Below are 9745 nucleotides of genomic sequence, written 5' to 3'. Positions count from 1 at the left end.
GTACACAATGTTTGAAGAGTTATACTCATTCAACCAGCCTGATATTACACAAGAGAACACACACAGGAGAGAAATCTCATATCTGTGATCAATGTGACCAGAGATACTCTGATAAAAGATATCTGATTAAACATCAGAAAATACATGCATGAAGAAGTTTTTTCATGATATCAAACATTGTAAAATGAGTATTTTAATGATGTCACAATGTAGAATGTTTTAACATTGTGGAAGGAGTATTTGGTTGCTGATTGTCTCAAGGGTGGCCAGTAAAAAAAACGCTTTGTGTTTTGCTTTTAGCCAGTGCATCACAATTTTATTTTGACGGCAAGTTTTTCTATATTGGAGATGAGTTTTGTTTGGGCTCGTTCCAAGGGGACGAGAGTTCTAGAAGCTAGTGAGTTTTAGGATTCTATAGAAAGAAAAAGAAAACATAATATACAATAGTATCATTTAGAAATGTTTTTTCTTATATTTAATTGTTGACAGCCAGTAGACACCATGTTTATATTGTAGAAGGTGAAGCATTGTAGTTGATTATAATGTGAAATGGAAGTTAACTGTTGGTGGTGGAAACTTTTCCAACAAAAATATAGGATATATGTTACAGGCTTTGGTTTTTCTATTTATGTTTTGAGGTTGGATTGTAGCACGTATAGCTCGTTAGCACGTCGGACGCACTGATTGGTGTCACCTTGTTAGTCAGTATGTGTTACACCTGTGCTGGCTTGTCCATCGCGTTAGTGGGAAGGTGTTTCACCTGAGCTGGTCCAGGTTCTATTTAAGAGTGTCTGGCCCAGTGCTCCAGTTGTCTTGATAGATGTGGAGAGTCAACACCTTTAGTTGCTCCACCTTTTTGGTTTAAGATGTTTTTCATTTCAGGTTGAAGCTTCTTTCTGAAGAGAGCTTTTTTTTTTGAAGAAAAAAAAATGAATACAAACAAGCAAACCTGGTCGGTTCCGGGGATTGGTATAGCAAATACCGTAAGATTTTCATGGACTGAAAAGGAGATGGAACCTTGGGGCAGGGAAACTTTTTGAAGGACCATATCGATGGGATGCCTCAGGATAGAGGTGAAGGAAGTACTCTGCCTTCAAGGCAACCCAAATGAAAAGGGTTTTGATGTGACGTTTCACAAGCAAGAGAAACATGATGATGTATTGAAGATGGCAAAGGAAGCGGAAAGAAAAGGACCCCTGTGCCATTATGCGGTGACCAGCCTGGCAAAGAACAACTTCAGGGTGGTCACCGTAAACATGTACAATCCGCACGTGAAGGATGAAGAAGTGAGGGCCTTTCTGGGGAGATACATGGACAATGTCTCCTCAGCGAGGTACCTCAGGGACTCCCTGGGTTTCTGGAACGGGAGGAGAGGGTTCCAGGCGTTACTCAGGGAGTCCCCGAAGAGTGTGGATGGCTACCTCCATCCTCCGGCGATGTTCTCCCTGGGGGCTGACAGGGGAACACTCTACTATGCACGTCAGCCCCCGTTCTGCAGGCGTTGTATGGCCTACGGCCATATCCTGGCCTCGTGCAGCGCCAAGAAATGTTGTTTTTGTGGGTCGGAAGAGCACGAGGCCAAGGAGTGTGACGAGCCCAAGGCTTGCCACGGGTGTGGCTCAAGAGCACACCTGTGGCGTGATTGCCCGGCTCGTCACATGTCATACGCGTCTGCAGCTGGGGGGGGAGCGGGGGATGGGGGGAGGAAAGAGAGGACGCATGCGGATTGTACGGATGGCACAGGGGAAAGGACGGAGAAGGACGAAGAAGGGAAGAAGGAAGAGGCGAAAAGAAAGAGGAGAGAAGATGGAAAGAAGGAAAAAGAAGGAGAGATTAAAAAGGTGGAAGAACGTGGAGGAGCAGAGAAGAGGGAGAAGGGGACAGTGGTACGAGAAGGAGTGGAAGAGGGAACGGGGACAGTGGTACGAGAAGGAGTGGAAGAGGGAACGGGGACAGTGACGGAGAAGGTGGGAGGAGTGGATGTGGGAGGGGAGGGGGTGGGAGGGTGGGGGGAAGGAGTGGGGGGACAGCCTGCCAGGCTTCCTCGAGGTCGAAATTAGGGATTTGGTGGAGGGGTTAGTGGGGATGGGACGTTGTGTCTCCCCGCTACCTCCTTCACCAAAGAAGAAAGGGATAAAGAGGGGGAGCTTGGCAGGAAGTGAGAGGGAGGGGGGTGTGGAGGGGGAGGGGGGGGTTAAGAGAGTGGCGGGGGGGGGAGGGGAGGGTAATTTGTCCTCCCGGTTTGCCTCAGCCCCTTGCATTTTAGTGGATGACTCCAGTGAGGGGTCGGTGGGTTGTTTGCTAGAGGGATCCCAACTCCTGTTTGGGGAGATGGGGTCCCCTATATGCAGCCCCGAGGCAAACAGGGAGGGGGGGATGGTGGGTGGGGAGGGAGGACCCAACACACTGCCTGGATCATGGGTTGGGATGGAGGACGGGGGGGCGTCAGGAGAGGAGAGGACGTCCCCGCCGGTGGAGATGGACCAGGGGAGCATCGGGTGAGTCTCCTGGTTTTTCTTGGGGTTTTGGGTTTTTTATTTGTTGTAAATAATTAAATGAATAGTTCTGTTTCTTTTTTTAGTCTAAATGTTAGGGGGTTAAGGGATAATGTTAAAAGGAGGGCGGTTTTTTGTTATTTAGAGGGTGTGGGGTTTGATTTCTGTTTTTTACAGGAGGCTCACCTGAGGGATGGTGGGGATGTGTGTAGATTTAAGAGGGAGTGGGATAAGGGGGAATCTTTTTGGGGCATAGGAGGGGTGCACTCAACAGGAGTAGGGATTTTGTGTGGGCATAGAGAGGTTAAAATAGAGAACACTTTTGTAATAATGCAGGGTAGAGTTTTGGGGATAGATGTTAAGTTTAGAGAAGCTAGATATAGGTTAATTGGGGTGTATGGGCCACAGGTGGCGGCAGACAGGAGGGAGATGGTGGACTGTCTGGTGCCCCTGTGTGTTACAAACAGGCACTTGGTGATAGGAGGAGACTTTAATATAGATTTAGGGTTAGGCGGTGATAGCAGTGCAGGTGCCATCTCTGGGCTAATGGCTTGCCATGGTCTGGTTGATGGTGGCCTGCACACTACTCCGGCAATGGTCGGTCCTACATGGCGCAACTCCAGGGGGGTTGCGCGGAGGCTCGACTACATTTTTGTATCCAGGTCTTTGGGTCAGTTGTCTGGGCGGCTGTTGCCTGTTTTCTTCACGGATCACGACGGGGTGTTCCTGCAGGTGGGGTCGCCAGTCTGCCTCTTCGGTAGGGGGTACTGGAAGTTAGATCGGGATATACTGGAGGAGCAGGCTTTCGTTGATGCATTTTTTTGTTTCTTTCGGAGGCTTGACGGCCTCCGGTCCATGTGCGAGGGGGTGTTAGAGTGGTGGGATTTAGTCAAGGGGAGGATAAGGGCTTTTATAATAGGATATTGTAGAAGAAAAAAAAGGGAGGAAAGGAGGGAGGTGGATCGTATCCAAAGGTTAATTGAACTCGAGTACGAGGCAGGCAACCTCGGCGGGTCGATTGACTGGGAGAGATTCGCAGCCCTAAAGGCGCAGCTCAGGGAGCTGCAGGAGCAGAAGGCTCGAGCTTTCCTGGGGCGTGCGCATAGTGGCTTTCTAGAACATAATGAGACTTGTTCCGCTATGTTCTTTAAGTCGGTTAGGGCCAGACAGAGTAGGAAGGTAATGAAGGGAGTTAGGGAAGAAAATGGTAGTATAGTAAGTAAACCAGAGGAAATGGTCAGGGTGACAACTGATCATTTCCAAGGTTTATTTAAGGAAAGGGAAATAGATGTAGAGCAGGGAAACGTGTTTTTAGAACACTTGTCCCGGCGGTTGCCAGAGGACATTAGAGACGTGATGGAGGCCCAGATCTCACTAGAAGAGGTTGAGAGCGCTCTTAGGAGGATGGGAAAAGGGAAGGTGCCTGGGATGGATGGGCTGCCGGCTGAGTTTTACCTCAAGTTTTGGGGTATACTTGGACCAGTGGTTCTCGAAGTCTTGAAGGCCATCCTTGAGACGGGGGTCCCGGGGGGATCAATGGCTGTTGGTGTGCTGTCACTTCTTTATAAGAAGGGGGAAGCAACTGACCTTGGCAACTGGCGGCCATTGACCATGCTGTGCGTAGATTACAAGATTCTTGCAAAGGTTTTAGCAGACCGGTTGCGCACAGCCCTTCCCTACGTCGTCCACGAGGATCAGACGTGCGGGGTAGAGGGCCGCTCTATAAGATGGAACCTACAGTTGATCAGGGATTCCATCGCTTGGGTTGAAGATAGAGGGCTGCCTTTAATGGTAGCAGCGCTAGATCAGGCAAAAGCTTTTGATCGCGTGAATAGATCTTTTCTATTCAGGGTGTTAGGTAGATTAGGATTTGGGGAGAAGTTTATAGGATGGATCCGTACTTTATATGTCGGAGCGGGGTGTCGAGTTAGTGTAAATAGTCACTTAGGTGACGTTTTTGACCTCTCGTCTGGGGTCAGGCAGGGATGCCCACTCTCGGCTCTCCTCTTCGTTCTGTACATGGAGCCTCTGGGGGCTGCCATTAGGGCAGACACAGGGGTGGAAGGCTTGTTGATCCCTGGAAGCGGTGGGCTGCGTGTTAAGATGACGCAGTACGCCGACGACACTTCCTTGCTGTTGTGCAAGGACTCGTGCCTGACAAGGTCCCTTGCCATCTTTGGGGATTTCACCCGAGCGTCGGGAGCAGTTCTGAACCATGCAAAGTCTTCCGTCAAGTTTTTCGGAAGATGGCGCGGTAGAACGGATGTGCCTGGGGGGTTATCTCTCTGTGAAGGGGCCCTGAGGATTCTCGGGGTTCATTTTGAGACCTCCGGCTCAGCGACGCTAAACTGGAACATGCGTATCGCAGTGGTACAGAGGAAGCTAGCAATGTGGAAGGCTAGGTATTTGTCTTTTATGGGCAAAGTCCTGGTCCTAAAGGTGGATGTGTTGCCGTCTCTTTTGTATGTGGCATACATCTACCCATTGCCGGCTTGTCTGAGGAGGCCTCTAGTGAGACTTGTGTTTCAGTTTATGTGGAGTGGCAGGTGCGAGTGGGTCGCCAGGGCACGCATGATCTGTCCCATCGGGGAGGGAGGTAGGGGGGTACCACATTTCCCCCTCAAGCTGGACGCCATTTTTGTTTCTTTCTTGTTGACGGAGCTTGCTCGTCCGGTTATACACCCGTCCGGTTACCTCCTGCGGGTGTTCTTCTCGTATAAGGCGAGAAGCGTAATGGTGTGGTCTAACGCGGGTCCTCGGGCGGAACAGCTGCCGTGGCATTTTGGCCATGCGGCCAAGTGGCTGCGTGCGCACCCCGAGGTTGAAGTTGCCCGAGTAGGTTTAGACCACAGGCACCTGTACGAGGAGGTCAGGCAGGCAGGGAGTCCTGCGCCTGTCGCGGGCATCTCGTCAGTGGTCTGGGAGGGAGTGCAGGCGCGGGGCCTGGACAATAGGCTCAAGGACCTGAATTGGTTGGGCCTCCATAAGTGCTTGCCGGTACGTGCCATCTTGTACCGGTATAGTTTGGTGCAATCCCCCACCTGTCCAAGATCCTCTTGTGGCAGGGAGGAGACTGTGCGCCATGCCTTTTGGGACTGTGCCTTTGCTGGACTAGTCTGGGCTAGGGCACGGGTAATGCTAGGTGTGGTTAGGAGTGATTTTGTTTTGACATGGGCTAGGCTAGAGAGAGGCGTAGGGAGAGCAAAGGGAACGGATAGGGACAGGTTTCTGCTCTGGCTTCTCATGAGTCTCTTTAAAAAGGGACTGTGGGAAGCCAGGCAGAATTTAGTCAAGACAGGGAGAGATTGGGGGGTGGAAAGGATAGTGAGAAGGGTGGAAGGTGATTTGAGGGGGAAGATGAAGAGGGAGGAGAGGAAGTGGGGGAAGCATGCGGCACGGGAGAGGTGGAAAGGGGGTTTAGGGCTGGGAGTGTTAGAGTGAGTTTGGTAAGGGGATAGATTAGGGAAGGGGAGATAGGGAAAGAGTTTGGTATTGGTTAGGTATGACGGGGAGGGACGATGCTCCCCTGAGGTTTGTTTTTGTTTGATGTTTTTGTAAATACAATTAATTAAGAATGAATGAGAATTATGATTTTGTAATAGTATGAATGGTATTGATTGTAATAAATTATTTTAACCACCTTTGTGGTTTGCGTCCTGTCTAAGTTTTTTTTTTTGTTGGTTTTCCTGTTTCCATTGTGTTGCATCCATGCCTGAAATGTGCTGTATTAATAAAGCTTGACTCCATTTGAACATATTGTAAGTCAAATGAACCTAATGACTGACCAATCAACAGACTCTTGGTCCATCTTAGTATGAAAAACTGTATCAATCGCACTTTTCCAGCCTGCTTAAGGTGTGGTGGAGTGGTAAACACCACCCCCGGCTCTACCAGGGGCTTGAGGTTGTCTCCCACAGCTCTGCTTATGTCATGTTCTGTGGCCTTGCTGTTCCATTTCTTGACTGCCCCTGCAACACAGAAACACATTTAGTCATATTATACGCTGCTCAAAAAAATAAAGGGAACACTAAAATAACACATCCTAGATCTGAATGAATGAAATATTCTTATTAAATACTTTTTTCTTTACATAGTTGAATGTGCTGACAACAATCACACAAATTATCAATGGAAATCAAATGTATCAACCCATGGAGGTCTGGATTTGGAGTCACACTCAAAATTAAAGTGGAAAACCACACTACAGGCTGATCCAACTTTGATGTAATGTACTTAAATCAAGTCAAAATGAGGCTCAGTGGTGTGTGTGGCCTCCACGTGCCTGTATGACCTCCCTACAACGCTTGGGCATGCTCCTGATGAGGTGGCGGATGGTCTCCTGAGGGATCTCCTCCCAGACCTGGACTAAAGCATCCAACTCCTGGACAGTCTGTGGTGGATGGAGCGAGACCTGATGTCCCAGATGTGCTCAATTGGATTCAGGTCTGGGGAACGGGCGGGCCAGTCCATAGAATCAATGCCTTCCTCTTGCAGGAACTGCTGACACACTCCAGCCACATGAAGTCTTGCATTAGGAGGAACCCAGGGCCAACCGCACCAGCATATGGTCTCACAAGGGGTCTGAGGATCTCATATCGGTACCTAATGGCAGTCAGGCTACCTCTGGCGAGCACATGGAGGGCTGTGCGGCCCCCCAAAGAAATGCCACCCCACACCATGACTGACCCACCGCCAAACCGGTCATGCTGGAGGATGTTGCAGGCAGCAGAACGTTCTCCACGGCGTCTCCAGACTGTCACGTCTGTCACATGTACTCAGTGTGAACCTGCTTCATCTGTGAAGAGTACAGGGTGCCAGTGGCGAATTTGCCCATCTTGGTGTTCTCTGGCAAATGAAAAACGTCCTGCACGGTGTTGGGCGGTAAGCACAACCCCTACCTGTGGACGTCAGGCCCTCATACCACCCTCATGGAGTCTGTTTCTGACCGTTTGAGCAGACACATGCACATTTGTGGCCTGCTGGAGGTCATTTTACAGGGCTCTGGCAGTGCTCCTCCTGCTCCTCCTTGCACAAAGGCGGAGGTAGCGGTCCTGCTGCTGGGTTGTTGCCCTCCTCCACGTCTCCTGATGTACTGGCCTGTCTCCTGGTAGCGCCTCCATACTCTGGACACTACGCTGACAGACACAGCAAACCTTCTTGCCACAGCTCGCATTGATGTGCCATCCTGGATGAGCTGCACTACCTGAGCCACTTGTGTGGGTTGTAGACTCCGTCTCATGCTACCACTAGAGTGAAAGCACTGCCAGCATTCAAAAGTGACCAAAACATCAGCAAGGAAGCATAGGAACTGAGAAGTGGTTTGTGGTCACCCCCTGCAGAACTACTCCTTTATTGGGGGTGTCTTGCTAATTGCCTATAATTTCCACCTGTTGTCTTCCATTTGCACAATGGCATGTGACATTTATTGTCAATCAGTGTTGCTTCCTAAGTGGACAGTTTGATTTCACAGAAGTGTGATTGACTTGGAGTTACATTGTGTTGTTTAAGTGTTCCCTTTATTTTTTTTGAGCAGTGTATAAATCACTCAAAGTAATGGACATGGAGCATCTATTGCCTGTTTCACCTGGCACCTAAATGTGACTTCTGTCATCTGATCACTCCAAGCTGCATTAGGTTCAGATCTACCAGGATTGGCCTTTGACATAGTCTGGATGCAGTCAGGCCACCAAATATACATCAGCAATGTAAAGAGATGGGGTGAATGAGGGGGGAAAAGTATCTTTTACACAAATTACCTTCATAATATCAAAGAGCAAATGTGTGTCTAAGGACAAATTAACATTCATACAGCCAAAAGGGTTGAGAAATTACACCAGTGGACAATTTGCACTAATGTAAATAAACATGGATGATGGAACGTACTCCCTTTTGCTTACGTGATGAACTGCTAAGGGGACATACATATTTACCATCTAAACCATGTGTGATCTCTCACCTCTCTGGCTGTAGAAGTGTTCTTTCTAACCAGTTCCTCAACAGCTCACTGACTGAGCTCCACCCTCACTGGGTCTTCAGAGGAGAGGAAGGCAGAGGAGGGATGTACTTTGCCAAAATTAATATGTTTACATATTCTAAGGGTTTCTTTTGAATACATGGTCTGCAGTTTGAGCTCAAGGTAAGTAAGCATTTACAGTGGGGCAAAAAAGTATTTAGTCAGCCACCAATTGTGCAATTACACCCACTTAAAAAGATGAGGCCTGTAATTTTCATCATAGGTACACTATGACAGACAAAATGAGAAAAAAAATCCAGAAAATCACATTGTAGGATTTTTTATTAGTTTATTTGCAAATGATGGTGGAAAATAAGTATTTGGTCAATAACAAAAGTTTATCTCAATACTTTGTTATATACCCTTTGTTGGCAATAACAGAGGTCAAACATTTTCTTTAAGTCTTTCACAAGGTTTTCACACACTGTTGCTGGTATTTTGGCCCATTCATCCATGCAGATCTCCTCTAGAGCAGTGATGTTTTGGGGCTGTTGCTGGGCAACACGGACTTTCAACTCCCTCCAAAGAATTTCTATGGGGTTGAGATCTGGAGACTGGCTAGGCCTCTCCAGGACCTTGAAATGCTTCTTACGAAGCCACTTCTTCGTTGCCCGTGCGGTGTGTTTGGGATCATTGTCATGCTGAAAGACCCAGCCACGTTTCATCTTCAATGCTCTTGCTGATTTTCACTCAAAATCTCACGATACATGGCCCCATTCATTCTTTCCTTTACACGGATCAGTCGTCCTGGTCCCTTTGCAGAAAAACAGATTATGTTTCCACCCCCATGCTTCACAGTAGGTATGGTGTTCTCTGGATGCAACTCAGCATTCTTTGTCCTCCAAACACAACGAGTTGAGTTTTTACCAAAAAGTTATATTTTGGTTTCATCTGACATTCTCCCAATCTTCTTCTGGATCATCCAAATGCTCTCTAGCAAACTTCAGACGGCCTGGAAATGTACTGGCTTAAGCAGGGGGACACGTCTGGCACTGCAGGATTTGAGTCCCTGGTGGCGTAGTGTGTTACTGATGGTAGGCTTTGTTACTTTGGTCCCAGCTCTCTGCAGGTCATTCACTAGGTCCCCCCGTGTGTTTCTGAGATTTTTGCTCACCGTTCACTTGTGATAATTTTGACCCCACAGGGTGAGATCTTGCATGGAGCCCCAGATCGAGGGAGATTATCAGTGGTCTTGTATGTCTTCCATTTCCTAGAAATTGCTCCCACAGTTGATTTC

This window comes from Oncorhynchus clarkii, chromosome 7 (assembly GCF_045791955.1).
Source record: "Oncorhynchus clarkii lewisi isolate Uvic-CL-2024 chromosome 7, UVic_Ocla_1.0, whole genome shotgun sequence".
Lineage (NCBI taxonomy): Eukaryota > Metazoa > Chordata > Actinopteri > Salmoniformes > Salmonidae > Oncorhynchus > Oncorhynchus clarkii.
Note: the sequence above shows the minus strand (reverse complement) of the source record.